Source organism: Gopherus flavomarginatus, chromosome 15 (assembly GCF_025201925.1).
Source record: "Gopherus flavomarginatus isolate rGopFla2 chromosome 15, rGopFla2.mat.asm, whole genome shotgun sequence".
Lineage (NCBI taxonomy): Eukaryota > Metazoa > Chordata > Testudines > Testudinidae > Gopherus > Gopherus flavomarginatus.
Window position 1 is genome coordinate 7,828,149 of NC_066631.1, and position 18,171 is coordinate 7,846,319.

At 46.2% G+C, this 18,171-nt stretch overlaps 1 long non-coding RNA gene across 1 annotated transcript in view; it reads right to left on the bottom strand.

Annotated features, from left to right (window-relative positions):
* The window catches only part of LOC127034912 (uncharacterized), a 35,539-nt gene extending 22,903 nt beyond the window's left edge, over positions 1-12,636 (bottom strand). The window contains exon 1 of the long non-coding RNA XR_007769520.1: positions 12,452-12,636. This is a non-coding gene — a long non-coding RNA (uncharacterized LOC127034912). The remainder of the gene's footprint in view (positions 1-12,451) is intronic.
* Between the last annotated feature and the right edge of the window lie 5,535 nt (positions 12,637-18,171).

Genomic DNA, 18,171 nt, shown 5'->3' on the forward strand with positions numbered 1-18,171 from the left:
TGTCTTCTGTCTTTCTAGCCTCTCCTCCTGTGCTCCTGACCCTTTGTCCTCCCAACTATGTACCTTTCTTGCATGCTACAGGCATCCATCCATGGTTCCCTCCACTTAGACACATACAACGTCCCAAACGAAAGCTGTTTTCTAGGGCAGCATTATGAGTCTACCATAATCCAAAAGCCCCTCCGTGAAAGGGGAGATCTTCCCAAACTGATTAAATTAATTAGCTTGGCATAGCAATAAATGACACCTGTACAAAAAGCTCTAGTATTTAGACTTATAGTCACAACTGGTGATCACCTAGCAGCAAGACATGCTATCTACAAATCAGCCAACGAAATCAAGGCTGGAAAAGAGCCATTTTAGCCATCCCAGGAACACGAAAGGGTTCGGGGGGAAGACAAGTCAATGACTTTTTCAGCAGATGATCGTGTTTGGCCTATTTTGAACTGAGATTCTAGAGTCCCAAAACCTTCCCTGTGAATGTCCTGTTGGCAGCCCACCTCTCTCTTATAATGAGGGGTTCCCCCCAGCTCAAGTGCCTCCATTGCCTGCAGCTGGGGCAATATGGCATGAGGAGAGGTGGTCTCTAAGGTAGGCAGATCTGTCGCCATTGAAGGCTTTACAGCATATGACCTGTAACATGAGTATAACATAGTCAAAGAGCCTTGGAAATCAAGAGCTGAATTTGTTTCTGGTAAGACAAACTGACCCATGATGAGACAGCCCCCTCACCAGATGACGTAACCCAGATGAGGCTGACATTAACTGTCCAGCACACTAGAAAAGAGGAACAACACCCTCTTGATCATGCAACACCCAGGACTTCCCCTGCATCATGCAACACTCAAGACAACCCCATCACCCCAGTTGTCTCCCTTGGGGAAAACAAGATGTTGTCTCTGGGGCGTCATTCATCAAAGCAATGTCTTATAATTAATAGCGCTATTTGTTTGGGGATTCCAATGTGTCGTGAAATTCCAGGCATGAAAGCATGGTTATTGTCTCATCCCAGCCTGGAATAGATATAAATATGCCAAGAAGCCATGTGACTCAGGATTTGCTGAACACCTCAAAGAGGTTTTTATGGGGTGTCCAGATATCACCAGACAAGCTGAGGAATGCACAGTGGAGGGGTGGAGCATCAGGGGTTCTAAGGATCATCTTTGTGCTCCTCTGATCCCGGCCTGGCTGTGTGCTGGGCCAGTGCCCCAGCAGAAGTGAAAGCAGTTTAAGTTATACCAGTTACCAAAGACTCCAGGGGACTGGTAGACAGCAAGGCACAAGGAAGCTGTGAACATGCACCCTTTCTCCTGGTCGCATCTCCTTGAACAGCAGTGGGGAGGGTGGTTGGTGGAGGAAGGTTGCTGTCCCACCACCTCTGTGAGATGACACTCCCAGGTGATCTTCCTGTGCCAGACCCCAGGCTTGAGACCCCTTTTAGCTAGCGGCTCAGCACAGAGCAGCTGCCCACAACACAGGATCTAGCCCTGCTGCTGCTGCTTTGCGACTGGTGGGTGGCCATAATGCCAACAAGGAGGAATTTTAAAATTGTTCCTTAGTGTATTTGCTCCTCCAGTACTGCTGGGAAGGTTTTTACTTCTGATGAAGTCTCCCAGGCTTATTTTCTGAAAGACCTGAGGTCAGCTCCCATAGTCGCAAATGTGAGAATGATGTGAGTCACCTCTAAGGAGAAAGAACAAGGAATACTTGTGGCACCTTAGAGACTAACAAATTTATTTGGGCATAAACTTTCATGGGCTAAAGCCCACTTCATCAGATGCATGGAGTGGAAAATACAGTAGGAAGATATACACAGAGAACATGAAAAAATGGGTGTTGCCATACCAACTCTAACAAGACTAATTAATTAAGGTGGGCTATTATCAGCAGGAAGAAAAAAAACTTTTGTAGTGATAATCAGGATGGCCCATTTCAAGCAGCTGACAAGAAAGTGTGAACAGTAGGTGGAAAATTAGCATGGGGAAACAGTTTTTAGTTTGTGTAATGAGGCAACCACTCCCAGTCCTTATTCAAGCCTAATTTAATGGTGTCCAGTTTGCAAATTAGTTCCAGTTCTGCAGTTTCTTGTTGGAGTCTGTTTTTGAAGTTTTGTTGTTGAAGAATTGTCACTTTTAGGTCTGTAATTGAGTGTCCAGGGAGGTTGAAGTGTTCTCCGACTGGTTTTTGAACGTTATGATTCTTGACGTCCGATTTGTGTCCATCTATTCTTTGTCCAGTATGGCAGAGGGGCATTGCTCTAAGTAGCTGATAGATGGACTACGTCACAAGGCTAGGACAGAGTAGTGTCAGAGGTATTGTTCCCCATGCTTAACAGCCCCTAGCTGAGGGTAGAAAAACATATGCCTAGTGGCAGAGAGGAAGGATAGTCTTGGGACACCATGCTCCCCAGGGCTTTGGGTTCAATGTGCTGCTGCAGACTCTGTGTGTGACTTTGGACAAGTTGTTTAATCTCTGTGCCTCAGTTTTCCACCTATTGTCTGTTTAGATTGGAAGATCTTTGGGGCAGGGACTGCCTCTCGCTCTCTGTTCATACAGCACCTACCACAGTGGGACCCCATCTCAGTTCGATTTTCCTAATCGCTACGGTAACAGAAGCAGTAACAACATATAACTTTGTACGCTATAAGGGATTTTCCATTACTTCCTTTGAAATGTCCATAGGTCGGAAACTAGATGGACCACTGGTTTGTTGTAGTTTGGCAATTCCGATGTAGCTATGACAAATCTCCTTACAGTTAAGCTCCCGGACACGGCAAGACAGGAATTAAAGCATATTCATTAATTCCTGGTTTGTTAGGTATTAACACAAGTAGACACGAATGATTTGCACCAGCATAAATGCGGGCAGCCCGGCTGCCAGCTAACCTCAGAACACAGTGTCAGGGAGAAAAGCTCAAGCCCCCCACCTCCTAAAGCACAGACTTCTGTGCAGTGAGAGCAGGAGCACCTCCCTTTTGCTAATGATTTGATCCTGCAAAAGGGCTCTCGAGAAGTACTGAGTACCTAGAACTCTCAGTGAAGTCAGCGAGAGCTGAGGACCCTCTGCCCCTTCCAGGAGGCACTCAGTACTTCATGGGAACAAACCCTAATTGTAAGGTAAAGGGATGGATCACCCACCAGGATCCATATGTAGAGGGGACCCTTCCTCCAGGCATTGATCTCCCCACCCCACTGATAAAGAGTGATGGGGTTCAGTAGCCTCCGAATTCCCATCCCTGGACCTGCAGAGAGTGTCCTGTGGGCCCAGGGTGCCGTGCGGGCAAGTCAAGACTCGACAGCAGAGATGTGTGCTCTCCTAGCAAACAGTGAGGGATCCATCTGGTAATGAACCCAGAGGGTGCATTAACTCACCTGCAATCTCTCATCTCTACCACAGAACCCCCTTGAATGGGCTACTTACGGCAGGGTGATGCTGATGTCACTGCAGGATAACCCATATCCAGTGTGGAGTTGTAGGGGAGCTGTGTATTTGGGGTCAGTCCCCTCTGCTTCCCCACCCTGCCTGCACCCAACGGATGGAAGAACTTGGAGGGAATTCCATGAGGTTTCCCACCAACCTTGATTCCTTCCTGTGGGTTCTCCCCTGAGAATTCTTCATTTCCTCCCATCCCTTTGCTATGGATTTTCCCATGGAAAAATCCAAGACACTCCACTGAAAAAGCAACAATCAGCCTTGTAAATTCATAGCAAGGCAGGAGCCTGATTCTTGCAGGAAAGGGGGCGCATTCATCTACCCCATCTATTGCTACTACCGCCCACTAGAGAAAGGAGTGGCCTGAGGGGAACACTCAGCCTGTTTTGCCTTTCCCATTGCGCTACCGCTAGTCCTGAGTTCACCTAGGGGAAAAGGGTAGCTCGGCGCTGAACCTATCCCAGTTTGTGTTGGGTGAGAGGCACAAGGCAGAGCAGGGGAAAAGCAAAGAATTTCAGTGGGCAAACTGAGGCACAGAGCAGTCCAGGGCCTGATTTTCATACAGCGGTCTCCGTATGGGCATTGCAAATTTTGCCTGCAGAAGCTGCCCCCCTCATTTTTGTAACCACAATTAATTGCAGGGGCAAATCTTGCCATTTGGGAGCTCTGCACTTTGCTTTCACCTCCAGTTAAGTATTTAGCCATCTAAATACCAAGCTTGGTGCCAGCATTGAATCTGGGTTATAAAAATGCAAGGGCACAATATGCACCAATTGCAAAAGGGGGCTTTGAAATTCTGCCTCCCCCCTTGAGACTTGCCCAGTGTCACAGCAAATCAGTGGCAGATCTGGGCATGAAACCCAGGAGTCCTGCCTCCCAGTCCTGTGCTCTAACCACTAGACCATGATGCTTCCAATCAGAGTAATGTCAACGTGAGCTTTTTATTCGGCTGAGGAAACAAGCGTGACTGCAGCCCTTTGTCTCGACTGGCCCCAGATATTTCCCTAAAGAGCTATCTGCACTTGAGACAGTTCATCCTAAAGCATGTTTATAAAGTTAATTCAAGGATAGACCTCAGAATCAGTGAATTAATGCTGCAGACCCTTGAAGAGAAGCCCTGCTCATCAGCCAGCCAGCTCACTTGATTTGACCTGCTTGTTTTATGGCACGAGATTATTGAATTACTTATCTTGCAGTCATGCTTAGCGGGCCTAGCAGAGAGGGATCTCATTGTGTTCGGAGCTGTACAAACATGAAAAGAGGCAGTGCCCGCCCCCAGACGCTTGCAATCTAAACTGACAAGGCAAACGATGGGTGAGAGAAAATAAAGCAACGTCCCCTTTCTGTAGCTAGGGAAATGAACCACAGCGAGCTAGCTGATTTCCTGACGTCACTCAGGCACTCTGCAGCACAGATAGGATCTGAAACACACATCTTCAGCTACCCTCAACCACGAGATCGCTCTTCCTCTCCAAGCAGTGCATCACCTGGCTTGCGATGGCATGGTATTCTTCTAGCCTTGCAAACACTCTGCAGCGAATCTACTGCAGTGTTAACACAGCCAGAGAGGTCTCTCCACCCCAAGGCCATTCCAGCCCCTATCCTTTGGCAAAGGATCCTCCTATCCTAAGATAAACACCCAAATCTGGTGCCGTTTCCAATGCTCCCTTCACTGGCTCAGCGCTAACCTCCAAGTCCTTGCCTCCCTTTCGAGCCGGAATCCAATTTAAGAAGCCTTTAATTTTAAACTCTCTCATCATGGACTTAATAAAGCCAAATGACAGGTAATGGTCCCAGAAGCCAGGAACAATTGGTTCTCTCCCGACACTAATAAGGCCTGATCACATGCCCGCACGCTCCTTTTCCAGCTCACAAAAGCACAGCTCCCCAAGGACACCGCGGCAAGGGGGAGAAACGGGAAATAAACCCTGGTACAGGCAAGGGGAGGAAAAAAGACATCTATAGAAACATTTAAAACCAAAAATGGGTAGCGCAGGATCATGCTGGCTGCTGCCTGCTCTCTCCCGGAATTCATCCCGGGCCCACGTGCTCGCTCCATTTCCCCAACAGGGCACTGGGGGCTCTCGTTGGCGCTACAGGCGCCGTGGCTGCACATAGGCATGTAGCAAACCGGCTCTGATTTCTGCCCAACGGCATCAGTGTCATACTGGTCGGGATGTCAGCTCGGGAGAACATCAAGGCAGCAGTCAGGGTGCGCTGTCACAAAGAGAAATAGATATCATTTCAAACACACAGCTCCGGAGTAAGGGCGGGGGAGGAAGACAAGAGAATCCCACAATGCACTTTGGGGGGGCTTAACTCTGCTTTGGCTGCATTGGAGAAGGATCCGTGGTTTGCACGGCACACCGCAGGCCTGGGGAGTGTGGGAGGGAAATTGCAGGGGGCCTGATTCTCAGTTACACTGAGGCTGTTTGATGCTGCTCTGACAGCGTAAAGAGGCAGAAAATGCTTCTCCTCCAAATGCCCCCTGCACAAAGGACCTCATTAGCTGGCAGAAGCTGGTGTAAGGACAATATGCTAATTTTCCCAATGCCCTAGCATAGAAGGCAGATCGGGGGCGTACTTCTCTCCATCTCTTTTCTGCTTCCCGGGGCCCATGGAGGGGGCATGGTAAGCAGAGTATAAGTTAGAGCAGCCTTAAAACTGCTCTACCTTACACCATGCACTGAGCAGGTAGGGATTTTGCACCAGAGGCTGGGCAAACCTCCACCCCGCCAGAATAAGGTGATAAAAGGCATCTTAAAACCATTTTTCTTTCCTCCCCACCCCACTGACTTCCCAGCCCTAGCAGAGAAACTGAGTAACTGAGAATCAGGCCCAGGCTGTTTACATTGTTTTACTGGCTCATGTAATAATACGCTGGACCTTCCATCCAAGGGGAGCCAAGCACTGGAGTCAAAGATAGTCAAAGCCACCTTATGAGGAGAGACCGCACAAGCCCTATGTGCCAAATAAGCCCTATTTTGAGGGTGTCGGTGCTTCCCAGGAATCGGGTTGGCCCTTAGAATGGGGATGGATTTCACCCATTAAGGAATGAAGCCTCATGGTCCCCCTGTCAGGGAAGACACTGGTATTTCCCCCATTTTCAGAGAGGGAAACTGAGGCAAACAAAGGTGGAGTGATTTATCCCAGGTCATAGAAGGAATCTGTGGCAGTGCCAAGGCTAGAATGCTGTGCTCCAGATGCCCAGCCTCAGCTATGAGACCATCCCTAGGCAGCACCTTTTTTTTTCTGGTTGTAGTCTTTGGTTTCTCTTTTACTTCACTCCCATTCAGCACTGAGACAGCTCCGTCGCTGCCCCTCCTTCCGAGGGCGCTCTCTTACAAAGCTGGCGAGTCGCCTTCCCTGGCGGCACGTGCATTTGCCAGGCAGCAGGCAGATGGTTAAACCATTTTTACTCTTTGAGGGAGCAGTCAAAATGGGAAGCACTTAACTCCAGTCACCTTCCCGCTGAGAGCGGCTGTTAGTGAGCTGCCGACTGGAAAGGCAAAAGCGAAACACATGGGGCATTACAGCAGCTCCTGGAGAAGTGACAGGTCAGCATCACCCTGCTACAGTGACACCACTCAACAGGGGTATAAAATAAAGAGCACTAGACTGACGGTCTGCCAGAGCAGACAGCCCTGCAGTTACTGCCTGGAAAGAGCTTTCCCACTTGGCCCAGTGGTTAGATCCTGTCTAGAGACAAGTTTAGGCAGCAAGGTTCAGATCTGGGTCTAGATTAGGTTTAGGTTAGAGTTTGGGGCTTGATGCTAATCCAGGACTAAGGTTTGAGTCTGAGGTATGTTGAAATCTTGCACAACGGTCTCATGGATTTTAGCCCCAGATGGCAGGAATCTTGTGATGCCAGCTGCTGTCCAAGACATCTGCCAGCTTCATCTACTAAAATCTCACAAAATAACCCAACAGCATGAGATTTCTGCCATTCTGAATGTGGAAATCCCATGAGGACTTCTGATAGCACGAGATTTCTGTTATCTTTAATTGTGGAAAACTCATGAGGTCATCTGATGCCACAAGATTTCTGCCATCTCGGGTACAGTCACTGTATTCTCAAACCAAAAACTGGGATGCTTTTGGGCCAACATTTTTAGGGTCACAAAAGAGCCACCCAAACCACACTTTATTTTAACAGCAGCGTGCTAGAGTTGCAACTGCCAGCGTTTGATAGTCCAACAACCCGAGTGCATTTCTCAGACAGGATGATATTTTCCTCAGTATATCAGCTGTTCTAAACAAGTTCATCCCGAAACACTGAGCACTTGTCATTAATATGGACTCTAAGCAAATGTATAGATTCTGTTGGGGTCAGCACTCATTTGATTGTTCTCCTGACTCCAAACACACCTCATCCCACTGAATGCTTGTGCTACTGCCCTGTTTGTCCCTGGAAAACACCAAGCAAGACCATTACAAGATAATAAATGTTTTGACAGATGTAATGAGAAATTAGAACAATTCAGGTGTTCTGAAAGAAGTTCCTAGGATTTGGGGACATCAAATAAAAAAACTGGAACCATGACAGCAAAACCAGGACAGACGGTCACTTTAATCTTGGGCTGTATCTAAACCACTTCTGGAAAACAGGCTTGTTTGGACTGTGGATCTGACGCAGACCCAAAGCCATAGGGCTATGATTGGATTTGTCCATCTCTTAGGCAAAGCACCTTGAACCTTTCACCCAAAGCTTGAGTACTATGTAAAACAGATTGGAGGTTTCAAATAAACCACTTGACAATATTGTTAAGGCGCAAGGGCATTCTCGTCATATCTCTAGTATTGTTAGAAACAGTAGGCAGCAGAAATCCTGTAGGAAAGCCCTTTCTCATAAGATGTCTAGCAACATGCTCCGGTCACATATCTTCCTCTCAGGAATGCTCCCCATGACCCAAAGCCATCTGCTAGCCAAGCCCTATTAGAGTATAGCACAGCTCCAACCCTCAGGAATGCCCTTGGTGTGCCCTCTACCCCAGAGGCTGCAGGAGTGGGGTGGGATTGAAGCCAGCTATGCCAGCGGTACACTATCGGGGGGCTACCCCACACCAGAGGACAGTGTGCCAATCCTCAACAAAGCAAATCCGTCTGCTTTCTGTCCATTTGCACATGGGAGCAGCACATAGGCACAAGAGCAGGGCTCTCAGGGCCATCAAAACAGCTGTGTGGCATCAGCAGGTCTTGTGGACAACCTGTAAAGCTCACTCTGCCTTCTTACGTTTGCCATTTATTTTTGGGTAGCATCTTTGATCCATGAAGTACATCTCACAGAAAGCCTCGGCACCTGTTGCAATATAATCCATCTGATAGGAAATCTTGCACTGGAGAGAGGCCAGAATTTCCATCACACTCAACCTCTTTCGGTAACCACTGAACTCTCCCTTCCTCCTTTCATCGTCCACATTATTTGTCTCTTTTCTTTTTTCCAGATTCCTACGAAGAGCCTCTGAAAACCTATTGACACAATTGCTACCTTCGGTAACTTGTTACGCATATGACCGACAGGCTGTCTGGTGCAATCGTGCCTAAATTCCTTGCATGCTGTCTCCTCCCTTGCCTATATCAGGGATCTCTTATTCTTGCACATGACACTAACTCAAATAGCTGTATGGCCTCTCACTTCTCTAGTCCCTTCAAATAGTGTTATACTTTAAAATAGTTCCTTTTCTCCGCCTCCCATTTTGCTTTGCACATGTCATTCTTTCAGCCTTTTTTGAATAACTTGAAATTCCAGAAGACCCTGCCTCATTCTGTTCACCCTCTGCTTTGCCCTGGGCTCTGCATCTTTCTCCTATAATACAGCAACCAGAGCCGCACACTATATACAATACATAGGACCCTTTGCTTTCAGTTTTTATTTTATTTTATTTTTCCCAGGCATGTATCTGTGTTTATTACCACAACCACAAAAACAGGTGATAATCAGTGCAAAAACTATTAATAATTTTTCTGGATAAATATTGGGGTTTATTTTGGTGGACGGAAAGATGGTGCAAAAAAGTATTCCGTGGGTTAATGCTTTGAATTCCGTTCATCAGTGTGGTTTGCTGCAGAACTAAGAGAGAAAACTCAACACACGATGCCACCTCTGAGATTAAGAAAACAACACATCTCTAACCTCCAAATAAAACTTTGCATTTGAACAAACAATTTACTGTTGTTGACTTGGAACTATGACCCCATATTTACGTTTAATACTGGGCCACACCATTTGCAGCACATACAAACATGTTAATCCTTTTCTCCTGCTTTTGTTTTTGTTTTTTTAAACTTTCAAATACTTCCTTGAGTTCTGAAACATATTCTGGTACAATTGTTTGGTTTTTTCCCCATTTTAGTGCGTCAAATCTTTAAACGGTTCTCTGCTAACTGCTTGAAATGTCTACACGGTGGGTGTGAGATTAATCAGTATGTTCAGATGCACACGCACTTCAGAACCTGCGCGCAGGCCTCTTTGTTTATGATGTGTAACTTCTAGACTAATATTTAGCCTTACTTCAACAGGCAGCTTTGCATATACACACAGACTAATGTATTATTACAATACATATGGCTCTTTCAACATATTGTACTTTCCTAATAAAACAAGTTATTATATATATATTATATATATAAAAAGGACACAAAAGTAGGTTGAACATCAGACACAAAAAAATGAATAATCCTTTTTGTAAAACTGGGGAAATTTTCAGTAAAAATTGGTTTAAACTGAAAATGAAGGGGTTTAATAATATAGCAGCAGAAAGAAGGGCGATTTATGCAAGTGATCTCTTATAGGAGCAATATACCAATTTGGATCCTTTCCCAACATCTGCTCTGGGTCCGGACGAAAGGAAAGAAAGATGCCACGATTTCTGTAGCTTGTATGTGAAATAAAAAGCCATCTCACTGAGTAAATGGAGATTTACGGTAGAATACTTCTAACCCATGGGACATGGGTGTGGATAGCCTCCTAGAAAGATGTATGGCAGTGGTAAGATTGCCAAGACTTGCATCACTGGCTCTTTTATACAACCTTCTAAAAGTAAATAGCACTTATATAGCTCTTTACAGCACCAAAGTGCTGTACAGATATTAACTAATTCAGCCCTGTAAGAATAGATCGTATTAATATCACCATGCTACTGGCAGGGGAATTGGGGCTTAGTAAAGTGAAGTAGTGCTGAAGGTCAAAGAATGGAACGAGGAAGAGAACCCAGGTGTCCTGGTGCATAGTCTTGTGATCTAGCCACTTGGACACATTCCAACTTTGGGAAGAGGGCATTTTCTCCTGTTTCCATCTTCTAGTCAGTTCCCTGCTACACCCAATTGCCGAACCAAATCTAGGGTGACCAGACAGGAAGTGTGAAAAATCATGACAAAGGGTGTGGGCGGAGTAATAGGCGCCTATATAAGACACAGCCCCAAATATCAGGACTGTCCCTATAAAATCGGGAGATCTGGTCACCCTAACCAAATCAGAGCAGCAGGGGATCTAGTCAAATATTCTGTCTCTTCAGATGCTTCATTTCCTTGTGAAGCAATCCCTAGTGGACAATCATGGAATAATCACAACATAAAGCAAGTTTTTTCCTATTCCTCATCACACCCTGGATCATAAGGATTTATAACCCTTATAAAGAAACAAACGTGAGCATACAAGGGAAAGAGATGGGTAGGGTTCTAAAAAGAATTAGACTCTGCTCCCACTGAAGTCAATGGGCATTTTACCATTGATTTTACTGAGAGCAGAGTTAGGCCAAGACAGAATGCTTTGGAAGCTCCCACCTCTCAGAGCCTGAAATGCTGCCAATTTTGCACATCAGTAAACGGCTGCGCAAGTGACATGGCAATGGAGAAGTGGGGCTGCAGACCAACATTTTCGCTAAGCGGATAGTTAGCTAAGCTGGGCACCCATTTGCACTAAGCTGGGCTCCCAAACAGTGAGTCCTCCAGAGCCCATGAAAACATTGGCCTAAATGTCTACACTTCTCTTTGAACTCTACTGCATTCTGACACACAGCATTACATCGTGTGGCAGCAAGTTGCACAGACAGCAGAAAACAGTTCTTTTACAACTAGGGCTGATCCTTAGGAGGATCTCTTTCCAGCTCACATGCAGTCCAGCAGTTGAATTTCTCACAATGGACCTACAGGCCCACACGAGGAAGAGGACTCTTATGCTTAAAGCAGAAGATCTATGTTCAGTTCCCGGCCACAAGCTCCTTGCTGTACTGTGGGCAAATCGTTCTGTCTTCGTGCCTCAGTTCCGCATCTGTAAAAGGGGATAATAATACTCCCTTTCTCCTCCTCTTTGTCTACCCTATCTATTGAAATGGCAAGCTCTTCACAGAAAGGGACTGTCTCTTGCCATGTGTCCATACAGTGCCTATAGAGGGCCTCTGATCTCAGCTGGGATTCTCTAGGAGCTACAAAGAGTAAATTATAATGTGGAATCTGTTTGCCCCAAGGCTATAAAAATTAAGGGCCACATGCTGCAACTCTTACACCATTGTTCCTTTGATTTTAACGAGATGGCACAATGTCAGCACTGTTCAACACCATTCAGGGTTGCAAAATCTGGCCCTTGAGAAATAGAGACATAGAAACTATGAACAACAGAATCTCAGTTGTTGTTTCAAGCTGTGGCTTCTTCTTAAGCAATTAATGTATTAAGGGAAAGTACATCTCTTCAAAATCTTCCTCTCCTCCCCCCTCTGGAGAGTTTTCCTCTTGAGTTTTCTGGTACATTTAATAAGGTGCAGCTTTCAAATGAGCCAAGTCTGACCATATGGTCCAGCAAAACAGAGTTTGCAAAATACAACTCCTTTTTAGATGGGGAAGTTGGGGTGTACATGTGTCATTTTTTTTGGTTATTAAATGTAGATGTTAGACTGCTGCACCTAGAGAACAGCTGAGACCTGAGGTTTCTTTTCTGTTAATACCCACCCTGCTCCAGTTCAGTCTGTGATAGACACTTGTCCTGCTCACTGCCTGTTGTCTTTTCAGATCGCACAAACATACCATTGTTCAGACGGCAACATCACAGAGAGAGGTTCTCATCACACTCCTCTGTCAGAGTTGGACACCGTTCAGATTTCAAAGCCCAGAGGAAGGGTTTCAACTGAAGTTTTTCTGCTGGGAGCATGTTGACAAGCTGAGTGACTTGATCTCAGATGTGCCAGGCCATAATAAAATGACCAGTCACCCAGGATCCTCCATAGAGCCAGACAAAGGTACTGCAAGGGCAGAGAAAACAGATGCCCTGCAAATACCAGAAATCACGTGGTGTTTACTAGGAGTCTCAGCCTTGTTCCTGCCTCTCCACTGGATCAGTTCCAGATTTTCAGGGTTCGCACTGGACTGAATCCAGATTGAATGACAATGTAATAATTTGTGTCTCTCTCTCTCTGCTTTGATTTTAAAGCCAACAGTTAAAGCGACACAGGAGCATAGGAACATAGTAATTTCCATGCTTGAGCCGACCTTTGTCCATTTAGCCCAGTACCTTATTCAGTACCCTGGCGAGTGTAATAGTGACAACATAGATCTCTCTGTTCGGATGCTTGGGGTACTGTTACTTTAAGAGAGATGGAAGGAGGAGACCTGGCTGGTCAAGAGTAAATAAGAAGGAGGGCCTACTAAAAGGAGAACTTGGAAGCTGCTGCTTAAATGCTTTGTCGGGTCACTAAAACAGTGTGCAAGACACTTGTTAACCAGGTTGTGTTGCACATACAATAACATGACTGGGCTGGGGGGAGATGGGAAATTCTGTTTTGCGGAAGACTGCAACATTTCTTTTTTGTTCCGATTTGGCATGAAATCTGAATATCTGGACATTCTCCATGAAAGACACTTTTGTTTCAATTGATCAAAACATTTCAAATTTGAATTTTTTAAAAATTCTACATTGCATTTATACACACACACACACTATAAAATGTAAAATAATAGAAATATTATAAATATTCAAAATAAAATGTCATTTTGAAAGGAAACTCTAAGTGTTTTATTCTGCCAAGGGGAAATCATCTATCCCCCCTTTTTTTCCTCTGAAATCCTGGGTTCTATTCCTAGATCTGCTACTGGCCTTCAGGGTGATGCTGAGCAAGTTACTTCCCCTCTCTGTGCCTCAGTTTCCCCCATATTTAAAATGGGTATACTGCTAATTGGTATCATTTGTTAAGAGCTTTGAGGTCTACTAATGAGGAGTGCTATATAACAGCTGGGTATTATTCATATTAGTATTAAATAAGACCATGCCTAGAATATATTGGGGTCATTGTGTAACCCTTAGGGCAACCAATGTACCGTATTATAATATTGGGAAGGAACACTGTGATTGGATGTGGCACATCAGAGTGTGTGACTCTTACTGTTTTGTTTTCATCTTGAAATCAGCAATGGTCTTGTATCCTCAGCTCAGCTGTACCCTGTTATAGAGGAGACACACATGCAGAGCTCTCAGACATGGAGTCTTTTGTTCATTCTTGGCTTGCTGTTTTCCCTTAAAAAAGTCATTCAGACTGAAAATAAACGGTTGCTCTTTATGGACAGAAAACATATCAGTAGTTGACACCTGTGCCAGGACAATGTAACAGATTGGTGCTTACCCGGCCCATATCTGAACCATTTAAACCTCTCCGAGTCTACAAATTGCTCTGACCACCGTACAGGAACAAACTTTCTTGGTAGATTTTTGGGGCTTCTTGCTTTCGGCCACACCAGCAATACTGCGGATGTGTTTGTCCAGGACATTTTTATATTCCTGCTCCTAGCGCTGGCTGAAGGCAGGAAACTGAGGGTCAAAACAAACGAACCTTGCATGGGCTAGATGGAATTTAAATACAGACTGTGTAATGGGTGGTGTGTGAGTTGTACTGCCCCAGCAATAGCCCCCTGAGGCACAATCCTGCTCCTGTTACCGCCTGGCTCCTGGCTGGTAGTCATTTATTCCTGGCCTGTGCCAGCAGCAGATTACTACCTCCCCCTGCTCCCACCTTGTTCAGCTGTTCTGAGTAGTGAACATAGTTGCAGAGCCATAACTTGACCTTTCTTCAGCCTCTCCCCACCCACATGATCTTAACGAGCACTCCCACCAATTCCTATTTGCTCAGAGACAATGTCGGCATAGTGCCCATAGGGGTCTGATTGAGATTGTTACCTCTCTGCATGGGCATCGAGTCTGACTAGCAATCTAGCCCTAGATAGCTAATTTCTTCTGAAATTATCCAAACTTGTCCAAAGCTTTCAAAAAACTTGGATCAGGTTCTGTTCCCATTTTGGGTGAAGAGTCCAGCCAACTCAACCTCTCCCAACTCTGTCCATCTCTTTACCTAATCCCAGTAGAGGAACTCTGATTAAACCACATGCTCCTCTGGCCTGGGCAGAAATAACTGTTGCACAGGACAGAGCATTAGAAAGGTCCTTATCTTGACACTTTAAAGATCCCCCTTCCCCCTGGACAATTTGGTGTCACACTCTGGATGATTTGGAAATCTTATTCTGAAGGGCTTTGAGCCCTTTGATCTTCATAAAAACCAGTCACAGAATGTCTTATACTGTAATGCCTTGAGGAATGCCATAAACCCAGAACCATTGCTATATCCGGTCTTTGGTACATCTAATCTCACGGTATTTATGACCTCATATTTTCTTTAAAGGGACGCTATCTGCTTAAAAATCGAGTATTAAAAACACAAATGTCATTACCCACGTCTGCCTTTTAGATTATTAAAAGAGAAAGAATTTTAAAAACATAATAACTTTTTTTTACATGCTTTTCAAGTCCTTTGCCTCTACTGGCTGTCTGATAATGAAAACTGATTAGTCAGTTTCATACTTGTTTCTAGTCATTTTCATTTTTCCAGGTCTCAGAGGCCTTGCAATCTTTTGCGTTGCAAGGGAATGTTTACATCCAACCAAAAAGATGCTTGATTATTTTTCATTGCCAACATTTATTTTACTATTGTTTTTGTAATGCTGTTTAAAAAAAATGCAGGGCCTAAGCCAGCTAATGATGATTATTCAAGGTACTCCATAGGTCAGGGGTGGGCAAACTACGGCCTGCAGGCCGGATCTGTCCCACCAGTTGTCGTAATCCAGCCCTCGAGCTCCCACTGGGGAGTGGGGTCTGGGCTAGCCACGCTCCAGCACTCCAGCCACGCAGCAGGGTCGAGAGCCGCTCCATGAAGCTCCCGGAAGCAGTGGCATGGCCCCACTCTGGCTCCTATGCATAGAAGCAGCCAGGGGGCTCCACTCTGCACACTGCCCCCACCCCAAATGCCGCCCCCACAGCTCCCATTGGGCTTGAACCACAGCCAATGGGAGCTGAAGGGGTGGTGCCTGCAGATGGGGCGGTGCCTGCAGAGCCACCTTGCCGTGCCTCTGGGTAGGAGCCGGAGAAGAGATATGCTGCTGCTTCCGGGAGCCGCTTTGGGTAAGTGCCATCTGCAGCCCTGAGTCACCCCCACCCTGCACCCTAACCCCCTGCGCCCCAGCCCTGATCCCCCTTCTGCCCTCCAAACCCCTCGATCCCAGCCTGGAGCACCCTTCTGCCCGCCAAGCCCCTCATCCCCAGCCCCACTCCAGAGCCTGCACCCACAGCCAGAGCCCTGAACCCACTCCCCACAGCCCTGCCCCAGCCTGGAACCCCCTCCCGCACCCTGAACTCCTCATTTCTGGCCCCAGTCTGGAACCTGCACCCCCAACCAGAGCCCTCACCTCCTCCCGCACCCCAACCCCAATTTTGTGAGCATTCATGGCCCAGCCATACAATTTCTATTCCCAGATGTGGCCCTCAGGCCAAAAAGTTTGCCCACCCCTGCCATCGGTAAACAAGACAAAATATCAGGAAGTTGATTCTGCAAATCCTTATTCACTCAAGTATCTCTCTATCTGTGATATTTCTGAAAGGCTTATCACTTGTTATCTTAATGCCTGATCCTGCAAGGTACTGAGATCTTTCTGAAAGGTCCTCAGCTTTTCAGTGGGAGCGGAGGGTAGTAATCAGTAGTCAGGATCATGGAAGTCAATGGGACTAACTGGACAAGTAGGAGTCTGCAAGATCAGGGCCTAGCATGTGCAACATTATACTGCCCTTAACTGTCAAACGTTTGCATTTCCCAAAATAAGTCAAGATCTGGGGCTAACCGTCAGAGAGGAGCCGCCAGGGTATCCTGCTTCCCAGACTTTCCTGATCATGAAAGGTGCCTTGGTCCCAGAGCCAACATTTGCAAGCTCGAATGCAAGGACAGGGCCTGCCAGCAAGAAGGGTGTTCCACGCTACCGGACGGATTGGCCAGCGAGCACCCCTCCCTTTCCAGTCCTGTGAGTCAGGAAAGGGGCAAAAGCTGCATCCCCACCTAGTCCCATTGAAAAAGATACCTCCTATTCCGGACCGGCTGCCAGCATGGGAGATTGGACAGCAAGTGGACTCTCACTCCTGTCTATATGGTGGAAAGTGAAGATCCAGCTAGCTCAAGAGATCTGAGTTTTTATGCACCTCTCAGGAGGAGCCTCAGACAAGCATTTGCATTGCCTGTGCTTAGGGCAAGCACAGCAAGACTTCTCTTAAGTACAGAGTGCCAGTGATTTAGAAAGCGAGGCAGGGACATTATGGTTGATTAAGCTTATGGTGCTACTTAACCTTTCACCACATCTTCCCCATCCCTTATCAACAAGAGTGCCAATGAATAAGTATATCCCAGGTCTTCATTCAAGGAAAGAAATGACAAATGGAAACAGAACTCCATAGGAATTATGCTGTCATTACAGAAGTGAGGGAGGAAGGCGTCCAATGTCATTACATTTCTCATTTGTCCGGCATAGTGATCACAAGAATCAAGTCAGGAGGGGAAAAAAAAAAAGAAACAACAAATAAAGAAGTAACACTAGAAAGAATAGAACATAGCAAGAAAGAAAAGCAAGAAAGAAGCCCCCTGTAAAAGTAACAGTCCCCAAGACGACAATGTCTCTCTTTCCTTTCCCTTTGGAGGGTGGGCTAAACCAGGTCATAACATTTTGTGCACAGTGCTAAGGAAGAAAAGGGACTGGGGGAGGAGAATTAAAAAAAATTACAGGTCCCAGCGAGTGATTTGTAGAGAAGGAATAAAAAGGGCACCTCTGTAGGTCGGCAGAGCTTTGGAGGCACCTGGTACAGCTCCCATCGACAAAGGCTCGAATCTGTGTCATTAGCAGACAGTTCCACAGGTTTGAGGGCTAATTTATGATTTCTAGATTGCCAGCTGTGACATAATTCACCGGGCAGCAAGGCTGAGGTCAATATATGTTTAAGTAAAAAGGTTTTTCAAAAGCCTCTGGGGTCAATCAGGAAAAGCTGTAGTTATTGCATGGGAGGGAGGGTTGGGAGAAGCTGAGGGCTGGGGCCGGCGAGGCGGGGGGTGAATACAGCAGTCGATTCCTGTTAAGTAAATAAGGCTGTTTTATTGCTAAACTGCAGTCTAGCACCAATGCAAGTCCCGGAACTTCGGAGCCAATAGATCTACCCTTTGGAAAGGAAGAGTCTGCAAAACCGCCTCTCACTCGCTCCTCCTCATTCTCTAAGCACCGTCTCAGACTCAGAGCCTTTCTTCCTTCAGAGCAGAGGGAAGATCCACAGCTCAGGTCATCAGTAAACCTCATGGTCTGGGACAGATTAAAGCAATCCAGGGCCCTAGACATGCCTGCCCCCAGGGCTCTGGCCCTGTGGCTCACACTGCACCATGGCTTCATGCCACAGTCTT